The sequence below is a fragment of the Babylonia areolata genome, chromosome 23 (assembly GCF_041734735.1).
Source record: "Babylonia areolata isolate BAREFJ2019XMU chromosome 23, ASM4173473v1, whole genome shotgun sequence".
NCBI classification, from domain to species: Eukaryota; Metazoa; Mollusca; class Gastropoda; order Neogastropoda; family Buccinidae; genus Babylonia; species Babylonia areolata.
The window spans coordinates 38,204,610-38,215,007 of record NC_134898.1 but is presented as its reverse complement, the minus strand read 5'-3'; positions in this window follow the sequence as shown (position 1 = coordinate 38,215,007).

Below are 10,398 nucleotides of genomic sequence, written 5' to 3'. Positions count from 1 at the left end.
AACAGTCAGCAGTGTCAGTGTATCTTCACAGATGAGAACCCCCACCTCAGTGTGAAATTCAACAGAAACAGAAGTGCTTCCAAACAAAATTAATGATAGCATGTTTCCTCACATTATCAGATGCTGCGCCATCGATGACGATAATGATGATTAGACAGACGACATACGCCCAACGCAACGCGCACATTCCGAAACAACACACTTACCAAGATTCACGAATAAAAAATTTTTTTAAAAAATTCAGTTAATATCCGCGAAAACATTAATAAAATAGCGTAAGATCACTTAGAAAGCGATGTCTTTGGAAGGGGGTGGGGGGATGGGGGGCGGGGGAGGGGGGGGGGAGCACATGCAAGCCATATTCCCATACACCGTAGTTTTTTTTCCATGAAAACGACTGGAACTGGTAGTGTATTGAGATTATGGCAGGAAGGAGGTGTGTGTGTGTGGGAAGGGAAGGGGGAGGGGGTCCGGTGGGGGGGGGGGGAGGGAAGGGGTAGAAAGAATAGCTAGCGGGGTGAGAAGGGCGGTTGGGGGTGGGGTGGGGGTGAGGTTTGGGAGTATGGGGGTGGTAGTGATGGTTATTACTTTGAGGGTGCATGGTTTTAGGAAAGGGTAAGGGTATCAAAGGATTCAGCTTGATGGTATACGGAGACTGAGAGAGAGAGAGAGAGAGAGAGAGAGAGAGAGAGAGAGAGAGAGAGAGAGAGAGAGAGAGAGAGAGGAACAGGCCGATCGCGGATGTGTGTGGGCGGGGGGCTGGTGGGGTACAGTGTGGGAACGGATGAGTAAGAAGTTCCCAAACACTGCATGAAAGGGAGCTTGAGACACACGCGCACACACACACACACACACACACACACACACACACACAGCATTGGCCTGTGATGCGTGTGTGTGTGTGTGTGTGTGTGTGCGCGCGTGTGTGTATATGTGTGTGTGCGCGCGTGCGCGTGTGTGTGTGTATTGTGCGACTATGTGTGTGTGTGAGTATGTGTGTGTGCGTGCTTGTGTGTTGTGTGACTATGTGTGTGTGAGAGAGAGAGAGTGAAAGAGAGAGAAAGAGACTGACAGGACACAGATAAAAGGAGAGAGAGAGACAGAGACAGACAGACATACAGACTGACTGAAAGACAGAGAGAGAGAGAAAAAAAAAGTTGAGACTTTTTGATAGCAGGTCAGCACGATGTAACCTCCACAGGAGGGAAAACAGCAGATTATGATCACACACACACACACCACAACCCGTTTTGTAACTGTGCTTCACAAATTGCCACATCGCTGCATCATGCAAAGCACCGGAATCCAATGCTGCAGCTGTAACTGTACCTGTGGGAATCCTTGTCCTTCCGGAAACCAATGGTTTTCAGTTTTGCTGCGCTGCTCAGTGTGACTAGTCGCGATTCAGTTCTGTACATTGCGTGGACAATTCTGCTCAATGAATAAATATTGTATTATATATGTATGGAATTATATGGGGGGGGGAGAAGTACACACACACACACACACACACACACACACACACACACAAACAAAAAAACATACATATATAATATATATAGATATGAATTAATACAAATTAAAATAAAATGAAATGAAAAATTAATAAGATAATAAAGGGGGGTTGTCTGCTCCTCCTATGCCCCTGTCTGAAAATACTACATCAAACTGGGAGGTCCACATTCTACGGTGCTGGCCTTCCCACGCGAAGTCAGGTTATGCGCACAATATGCACGGAGTATTTTGATAATCTCAGTTTGGTTATACATACTTACCATGTCAAACTGATGCTCTGTTTGGCCTAATTTCGCGGCTAATTTGGTACTAAGACGTCCCGCTATAAGTCTGCCGTCTGCTAGCCAATCAAACGCCATTTCCGGCCGGAGATGGAGATGGTTACTCATTCACCAATGGCCACCATTTCTTGAGATGAGTCCATTATCGTTTTGCTCGGTCTTGACCAAATTTTTATGGAATTTAAACGTTATTTTCTTGCATTCTTGTTGATTCGTGGGGTTTTCTGAGATAGTTTTCGTCTCATAATTCATCTCATTAGTGACCATCGTTTGCGTCAGTTCTTGACGTTTAATTTATATCGTATCATGTGTGTCACGGCTTTAGGTTTATCAGCCTGATTTTGCCTGATTATTGCGATTTTTTTTTCCTGTTCTTCTTTTTAAAGAATACTTTGTGTCATACTTTACTCGATTTCGCTTCTTTTCTTTTTTTACAATGGGGCTTGCAAATATTGGGAACGACTTTGTATTTGTATTCTCTTTTTTTGTCACGAGAGAGCTTTCTGTGTGAAATTCGGGCTGCTCTCCGCCCGAGGGAGAGCGCGTCGCTGTACTGAGAGCGCCACCCTTTTTTTGTATTTTTTCCTGCGTGCAGTTTTATGTGTTATTCCTATCGAAGTGGATATGCCTACAGAATTTTACCAGGGACAACCATTTTGTTGCCGTGGGTTCTTTTACGTACGCTAAATGCATGCTGCACACGGGACCTCGGTTTATCGTCTTACCCGAATGACAAACGGCCAGACCACCACTCAAGGTCTAGTGGAGAGGGAAAAAGTATTGGTGACTGAGCCGTGATTCGAACCAGAACGCTCAGATTCGCTCGCTTCCAAGGCGGACGTATTACCTCCAGGCCATCACTCTACACCCTTGTCCCGGTCGCAATGCTTCGCACGCCATCCTGTGACTGCTGAGCCCTGGAGGCTGCTGGGCAGACTATCTCAGGTTCCGCCCACGGGTTCAGTTCTCTCGTTTCCCCCGAAAACGGATTATGTCTGCCTACATGGGCGGGGTAAAAACTGTCATGCACGTGAAAGCCCACTCATGTACATACGAGTGAATGTGGGAGTTGCAGCCCATGAACGAAGAAGAAGTTCTCTCGTTTGCGATCGGGCTGATGCGTTTTTGCAGATGGATCGATTTCCTTTGCCCACCCCAGTATCTCTGTGTTAGGGGTATGCTTGTGGCGTGACCAAGTGTTATCAAATGACTGTATGATAGAGTTAGTAAAGTTTACAACAACCAGTAATCCTTTTGCCTGTTTATAGACAGTGGTGTGTTTTTTGTTGTTGTTTTTTGTTGTTGTTGTTGTGTTGTTGTTGTTGTTGTTTTTGGGGGGTTGTGTTTTGTTTTTGTTTTTTACAATTTACCAAGAAATGAAAGAATCTGTGATAAATGCTTCACAAACGACATTGCTGATGAGTTTCACTATTTGTTTGTATGCCCCTGGTTTTTTGTGTGTGTTTTTTTCTTTTTCTTCTTTTTCTTCTTTTTTTTCCTGAAAGCAGAAGACAAAAATGTATATCTAGCCGTGATTCGAACCAGAGCACTCAGATTCGCTCGCTTCCAAGGCGGACGTATTACCTCCAGGCCATCACTCTACACCCTTGTCCCGGTCGCAATGCTTCGCACGCCATCCTGTGACTGCTGAGCCCTGGAGGCTGCTGAGCAGACTATCTCAGGTTCCGCCCACGGGTTCAGTTCTCTCGTTTCCCCCGAAAACGGATTATGTCTGCCTACATGGGCGGGGTAAAAACTGTCATGCACGTGAAAGCCCACTCATGTGCATACGAGTGAATGTGGGAGTTGCAGCCCATGAACGAAGAAGAAGAAGAAGTTCTCTCGTTTGAGATCGGGCTGATGCGTTTTTGCAGATGGATCGATTTCCTTTGCCCACCCCAGTATCTCTGTGTTAGGGGATGCTTGTGGCATGACCAAGTGTTATCAAATGACTGTATGATAGAGTTAGTAAAGTTTAGAACAACCAGTAATCCTTTTGCCTGTTTATAGACAGTGGTGTTTTTTTTTTTTGTTGTTGTTGTGTTGTTGTTGTTGTTGTTGTTTTTGGGGGGGTTGTGTTTTGTTTTTGTTTTTTACAATTTACCCAGAAATGAAAGAATCTGTGATAAATGCTTCACAAACGACATTGCTGATGAGTTTCACTATTTGTTTGTATGCCCCTGGTTTTTTGTGTTTTTCTTTTTCTTTTTCTTCTTTTTCTTCTTTTTTTTCCTGAAAGCAGAAGACAAAAATGTATATCTAGCCGTGATTCGAACCAGAGCGCTCAGATTCGCTCGTTTCCAAGGCGGACGTATTACCTCCAGGCCATCACTCTACACCCTTGTCCCGGTCGCAATGCTTCGCACGCCATCCTGTGACTGCTGAGCCCTGGAGGCTGCTGGGCAGACTATCTCATGTTCCGCCCACGGGTTCAGTTCTCTCGTTTCCCCCGAAAACGGATTATGTCTGCCTACATGGGCGGGGTAAAAACTGTCATGCACGTGAAAGCCCACTCATGTACATACGAGTGAATGTGGGAGTTGCAGCCCATGAACGAAGAAGAAGAAGAAGAAGTTCTCTCGTTTGAGATCGGGCTGATGCGTTTTTGCAGATGGATCGATTTCCTTTGCCCACCCCAGTATCTCTGTGTTAGGGGATGCTTGTGGCGTGACCAAGTGTTATCAAATGACTGTGTGATAGAGTTAGTAAAGTTTACAACAACCAGTAATCCTTTTGCCTGTTTATAGACAGTGGTGTTTTTTTGTTGTTGTTTTTTGTTGTTGTTGTTGTGTTGTTGTGTTTTGTTTTTGTTTTTTACAATTTACCCAGAAATGAAAGAATCTGTGATAAATGCTTCACAAACGACATTGCTGATGAGTTTCACTATTTGTTTGTATGCCCCTGGTTTTTTTGTGTTTTTCTTTTTCTTTTTCTTCTTTTTCTTCTTTTTTTCCTGAAAACAGAAGACAAAAATGTATATCTACATATTACAGAATCTGCTCAAATCCATTAAATTCTACTTAGTGTTTTCTGGGGAAAAAAAGAATACTGTCAAAACTAAAATCCTTTATTTCTTCCATACGTAGTTCTTATCTCCAGAATGTTTTCCATTGATAGGGAAATTTTGTTTGCTTGTATAATAAGTGAAATATTGCTTGTTAATTCACTCAGTACGGCCAGTCCTCTCTTCTCCTCTACACAGACCCCTCGGATGTCCAGTGGGTGTCTCAATGATCCAACCTTTAGCTTCCGTCGTCAGAATTGTGGCATTCTTTGTCAACATTCACCTCTTCAGTATAAGAGCCTTCCGCTTGTAATATTTTGATGGTGGTAATTGGGGAGAAACGCTGTTAATGTCGTCTCTTTCGCCGTTCGTATGGAGAGAGTTAATGTGTATATTGAGTGATTGAACGAATGGGACTATTTCTAGTTTTTAGCATCACCCTTTTTGTTTGCATGATATGTGTAAAAGATGAATGCATGTTATGTTTCACGAAATAATCTTCTTGCCTTGCCTTGCCTTGCCTTGCCTTGCCATGCCTTGCCCTGTCCCTCACCTCTTGTTAGGCGACCTCGCTGTGTCTGTCTGTGTCTGTGTATTTCTGTGTCTGTTTTCACCCTCTCCCGTCTCACACATTCTCTTTGCTCACGAGGCTTTCTATGTGGGTGGTCGAATCTTGCTTCTCCAACATGAGCTGTGGGGGGGTGTTGGGGTGGTGGGTGAGTTGGGTTTGTGGGGGAGGAAGGGGGAGGGGGGGGGGGATTAGTGTTATCCTCGTTTGCCCATGTCGATGATCATCTTACTGGGTTCTGTTTACCTTGTTGCATTTTTTTTAAATAGTTTTTTTTTGTTTTGAAGAATCCTGTCTTCTTCTTCTTGTTGCATTGTTTCGCTGCTGTGCAGTAGTCTCCCATAGTGTCGTCTGTGAAGTTGAGATCATCAAACTGGTTACATGTGTCCATTCGATGTCTGTTCTTCGTTTGCATTAAAAGAGAGAGAGAGAGAGAGAGAGAGAGAGAGAGAGAGAGAGAGAGAAGGAGCATATGTTATCATATTGTATCTATTTCTGATCAAACTTTACTCTTTTAAAGCTTTTCAAAAGCTGGAGATATGTTGAAACCTGGACAGATGGCGGGCAGAAAGCTAAAGAGAGAGAGAGAGAGAGAAGGACAAAGATTACTTGACATCTTATTGGCCAATGTTGCTTCTTCTTCTTCTTCTTCTTCTTGCCTGGACTGCATCTACCACGTTCACTCACATTTACGAATGGGCTTTTATGTGCATGAACGTTTTTGCCCTGACATTTAGGCAGCCACACTCCATTTTCCGGGTTTCATGTGTTTGTCCTTGTTTCCATAACACACCGATGGTGACATGGATTTGGGAACTTTAACGTGCGTATTTGATATTCTGCATTCTGTAAGTACACACATGAAGGAAGTTAAGGCACTTGCATATCGGCACCTCTGTTGATCCGGGAGATCGGGAAAAAAAACTCTCAACCATTATAACCCACCAGGGAGAGGCCGTATTCAGCTTCACTTTTCCTGAAGGCAAGTTACCCTTCACATGGTAGGTACCCGCAGGTACAGTTTGCATTGAGGGTCAGGTTAACTCACTCAGTACGGCCAGTCCTCTCTTCTCCTCTACACAGACCCCTCGGATGTCCAGTGGGTGTCTGAATGACCCGACCTTTAGCTTCCGTCGTCAGAATTGTGGTGTTCTTTGTCAACATTCACCTCTTCAGTATAAGAGCCTTCCACTTGAAATATTTTGATGGTGGTAATTGGGGTGAAACGCTGTTAACGTCGTCTCTTTCGCCGTTCGTATGGAGAGAGTTATCTACGTATTCAAGACACGCTTTGCACCCGGGCAGCTAACCCATTGTCTATAATTAAAATCCTAGTGATTCCCTTCCTATTTGGTGCATGCTCTTTTACATCTCACTACATGACAGTTCAGAGCATTGCCGAGAGAATTAGCAAAACACGGGCAATCCGCAAGGCACGCCTGATTCCCCTCAACAAAAACAACGTCACAAAAGGATCCGCCATATTTACCTCTGCTTCGTGGGTAGTCACCCTTGGCAAGTAGTAAGGGCAAATTTGCCCTTGGGTTTGGAGACCCGCAGGTAGACTCGAGTGTTCCTGAATACTGGCTGGATACTGCTTACCTCAGGTAGATTTGCTCGCGGATGCACATTTACCCGCAGGCACGATGGTCTCTTGAAAACGGCCCAAGGCGTCGCGACTAGGACCTCCAGATTGAAAGTGCAACGCCTTAACCACTCGGCTGTTGAGCCAATCAGATTAACTCACTCAGTACGGCCAGTCCTCTCTTCTCCTCTACACAGACCCCTCGGATGTCCAGTGGGTGTCTGAATGACCCAACCTTTAGCTTCCGTCGTCAGAAATGTGGTATTCTTTGTCAACATTCACCTCTTCAGTGTAAGAGCATTCCGCTTGCAATATTTTGATGATGGTAATTGGGATGAAGCGCTGTTAACGTCGTCTCTTTCGCCGTTCGTATGGAGAGAGCTAAGAAGAACTGACTGACTCCAGGTACCTAACGATATTTGCCTGTAAGGTCAAGTTGAATTGGAGTTCAACAAAGAACTACAAAGACAGGCATGGACAAACAGACATAGAAAAGTCACACACACACACAACAGGTTTCACAGCATGTGCATAAGTACTGAGCTATTTCAGCAAGCTGTGTGTGTATGCATGTGTGCATGTCTTTGCTTTCGTAGATGTGTGTGTGCGTGCGCGCTTGTATGTGTGTGCCAGTGTGCGTGCGTGTGTGTGTGTGTGTACGTGTGTATGTGCGCTTACGTGCGTACGTGTGTATGTGTGCGTGTGTGCGTACGTGTGTGTGTATATGTGTGTGTGCATGTGTATGTATGTGTGTGTGTGTGTGTCCGTGTATGTGTGTGTTTGCGTACGTGTATATATATGTGTAAGTGTGTGTGTGCATGTATATGAGTGTGTGTGTGTGTGTGTCTGGGTGTTGTGGTGTAGGACGGGAGGCTGACAGCATGTGTGTGCCTCAGTGCGCGCACTTGTGTACTGATGTGTGCGCGCGCACGTGTATGTGTGTGTGCGCATGCGCGTCAGTGTGCGTGCATGTGTGTGTGCATGTGTGGATGTTGTGGTGGGAAATTGTCAGTACCAGACAGTGTTTACCCAGACCGCTCCCAGGGGGTTGGGGGAAGATTCGGGTCTCAGAATGATTGTCTCGGGAATGGGTGGGCGGGGTGAGGGGTGTGTGGTGTGTCAGAGCCAGTTCCCACAGCCAGTGGTTGGCGATATATATATATATATGTGTGTGTGTGTGTGTGTGTGTGTGTGTGTGTGTGTGTGTGTCTGTGTGTGTTCGCGTGCGTTTGAGTTCCTTTCCTACAATTCCCACCTCGTCTCTCTGTCTCTCTCTCTCTACCATTCTCTTTCTCTCTCTGTTTCATATCCTTTCTCTGTCCATACTCATTCCCCAGCATGTCATCTTGTGAATGCTCAAAAATGTGCCAAACCACAATAAATCATTCGCATTCATATCTTTTTTCTCACTGTCTCTGTCTGTACACACACCCCCACCCCCCCACACACATGTAGATATATATATATATATATATATATATATAATATATATATATATATACACACACATATACACATATATACATACATAGTGTGTGTGTGTGTGTGTGTGTGTGTGTGTGTGTGTACACAAGTGGGCTTCTATATGATGTGCAAGACTTCTTTTTTTTTTTAACCGTGTCATTTTGACAGCCGTACTCCGTTTTCGGGTGAACAATGAAGTTGTTTCCAGCGGTTCTCTGTGGCGAAATGTCCACGTTCAAAGACATAACAACGAACACAAATGAATCGCCTCACTGCACTGTAATATTTTCCTGTGCCTTGTGAGAGAACCTTCAATTTTTACACGAAAAGGGTTAAACAGTTTGAAAAAAATACGTTAATAATAATGAATATATATAAGAATCCGCTACGACAGGAAAACTATGATTCAGCATAAAACTGGACATCAGTATGAAAAAGGAGCAGTCACAAATTTACTCAAACGGTCCTTTCAGTCGAGAACAGATACTATGGAAATCCTTCCTTTTCATCATTTTCATAAATCGACTTACAAAATCATATCCATCCTTGTATTAGCAGTTGCGACAGTAGCAGCAATAGCACTGAGCAGTAGTAGCAGCAGCAGCAGCAGTAGCGGCTGTTGCAGTTGTTGCTTTAGTCGTAGTAGTAGCGGTAGTAGCAGCAGCAGTAGTATTAGCAGCAGCAGCAGAAGTAGTTGTAACTGAAGTAGCAGCAGGCGGCAGCAGCAGTAGTACAGCAGCAGCCGCAGAGCAGCAATAGCAGAAGCAACAGCGGCAGCAGCAGTGGTAGTAGTAGTAGTAGCAGATTTTTTTTTTTAACATGTTTTGCTGGAGTTTGGTTGTTGAACCGGTAAGTTAGTAATGAAAAAAATATATTAAAAAATGTATTATTAATTAGTTCGAAACAGTTCATGAACATGTGTGAGGGACTGATGTGAAACGTACAATGTTTCAGTTACTATTATCTGCACGCTTCGAGAACGTTCACTCACTCTGTATCATAACTTCCAAAGCAGACGTCAGAAAACTGTACACTGAACACTATCAGACGGAGAGAAAAAAAAAAGAAAAAAAAAGGCGCGGCAAGGGTTTTGCGATGGAAGGGGAGAAACTCTTCCATGAAACTGTGATCAATAGTTTTGCTATCTTTTGGAATTACTTCCCCTGTATCAATTTCGGACACGCGCCAAACGAGCGCACGTCGAATCTCATATGTGATTTTCACATGCATACATGGTAGGTATGGGTAATTGCGAACAGCGTGTAATTACGAACGATTCGTATACTGCCCCACTTCGAAGCGATCTTAACGGGTGCATTTCATCATTTAACATCTGTTTCGACCTTTTTCTTGTTCTTTAATGAATATCCATTTCCAAGAACCAGTCAAACATCTGCTATTTCTGCGCTCTTTCTTCTTTTCGTGCACAACTGCCGACCAAGATTACAAACGTGCTCTCAAATCCTAAAATCAAGGGAAATGAAGTAGTAGGAGTTGAACTATGACACAGTTTAAAATAGTTTATTTGATCGGATATGTTGAATGCGTATTACCGGTGCTGGGAGAAATCAAAAAAGCATGTTGAAGACAGATCAGAACGTCAGTTTTGACAGGAATCTGCAAAAAAAAAGTGTCGTTTGCAATTAGACTATAGGATATTTTGACGTGTGACTATTTGCGAACGATGCTGCACAGTTACTGAGCACTCTTAAAAAGGGTGTGTGTGTGTGTGGTGTGAGGTGTGCGTGTAAAAACGTCTGTTTGTGTGTTTTTGTGCATGTGTGATCAAAATTAACAATACAACAGTCTGGTGCGATGTTCCAATGATTTGTTATGTCTAATGAGTTAAACTAAAGACAAAAGAACTACGTTTGGGGCAGCATGCCTAATTGCAAATGATCCTGTCGAATCGACCAGCTCAACGTGTGTACTGTAAAGATAACATGTCGTGCGATAGTCAAACGTAGTTCTTTTGGTTTTA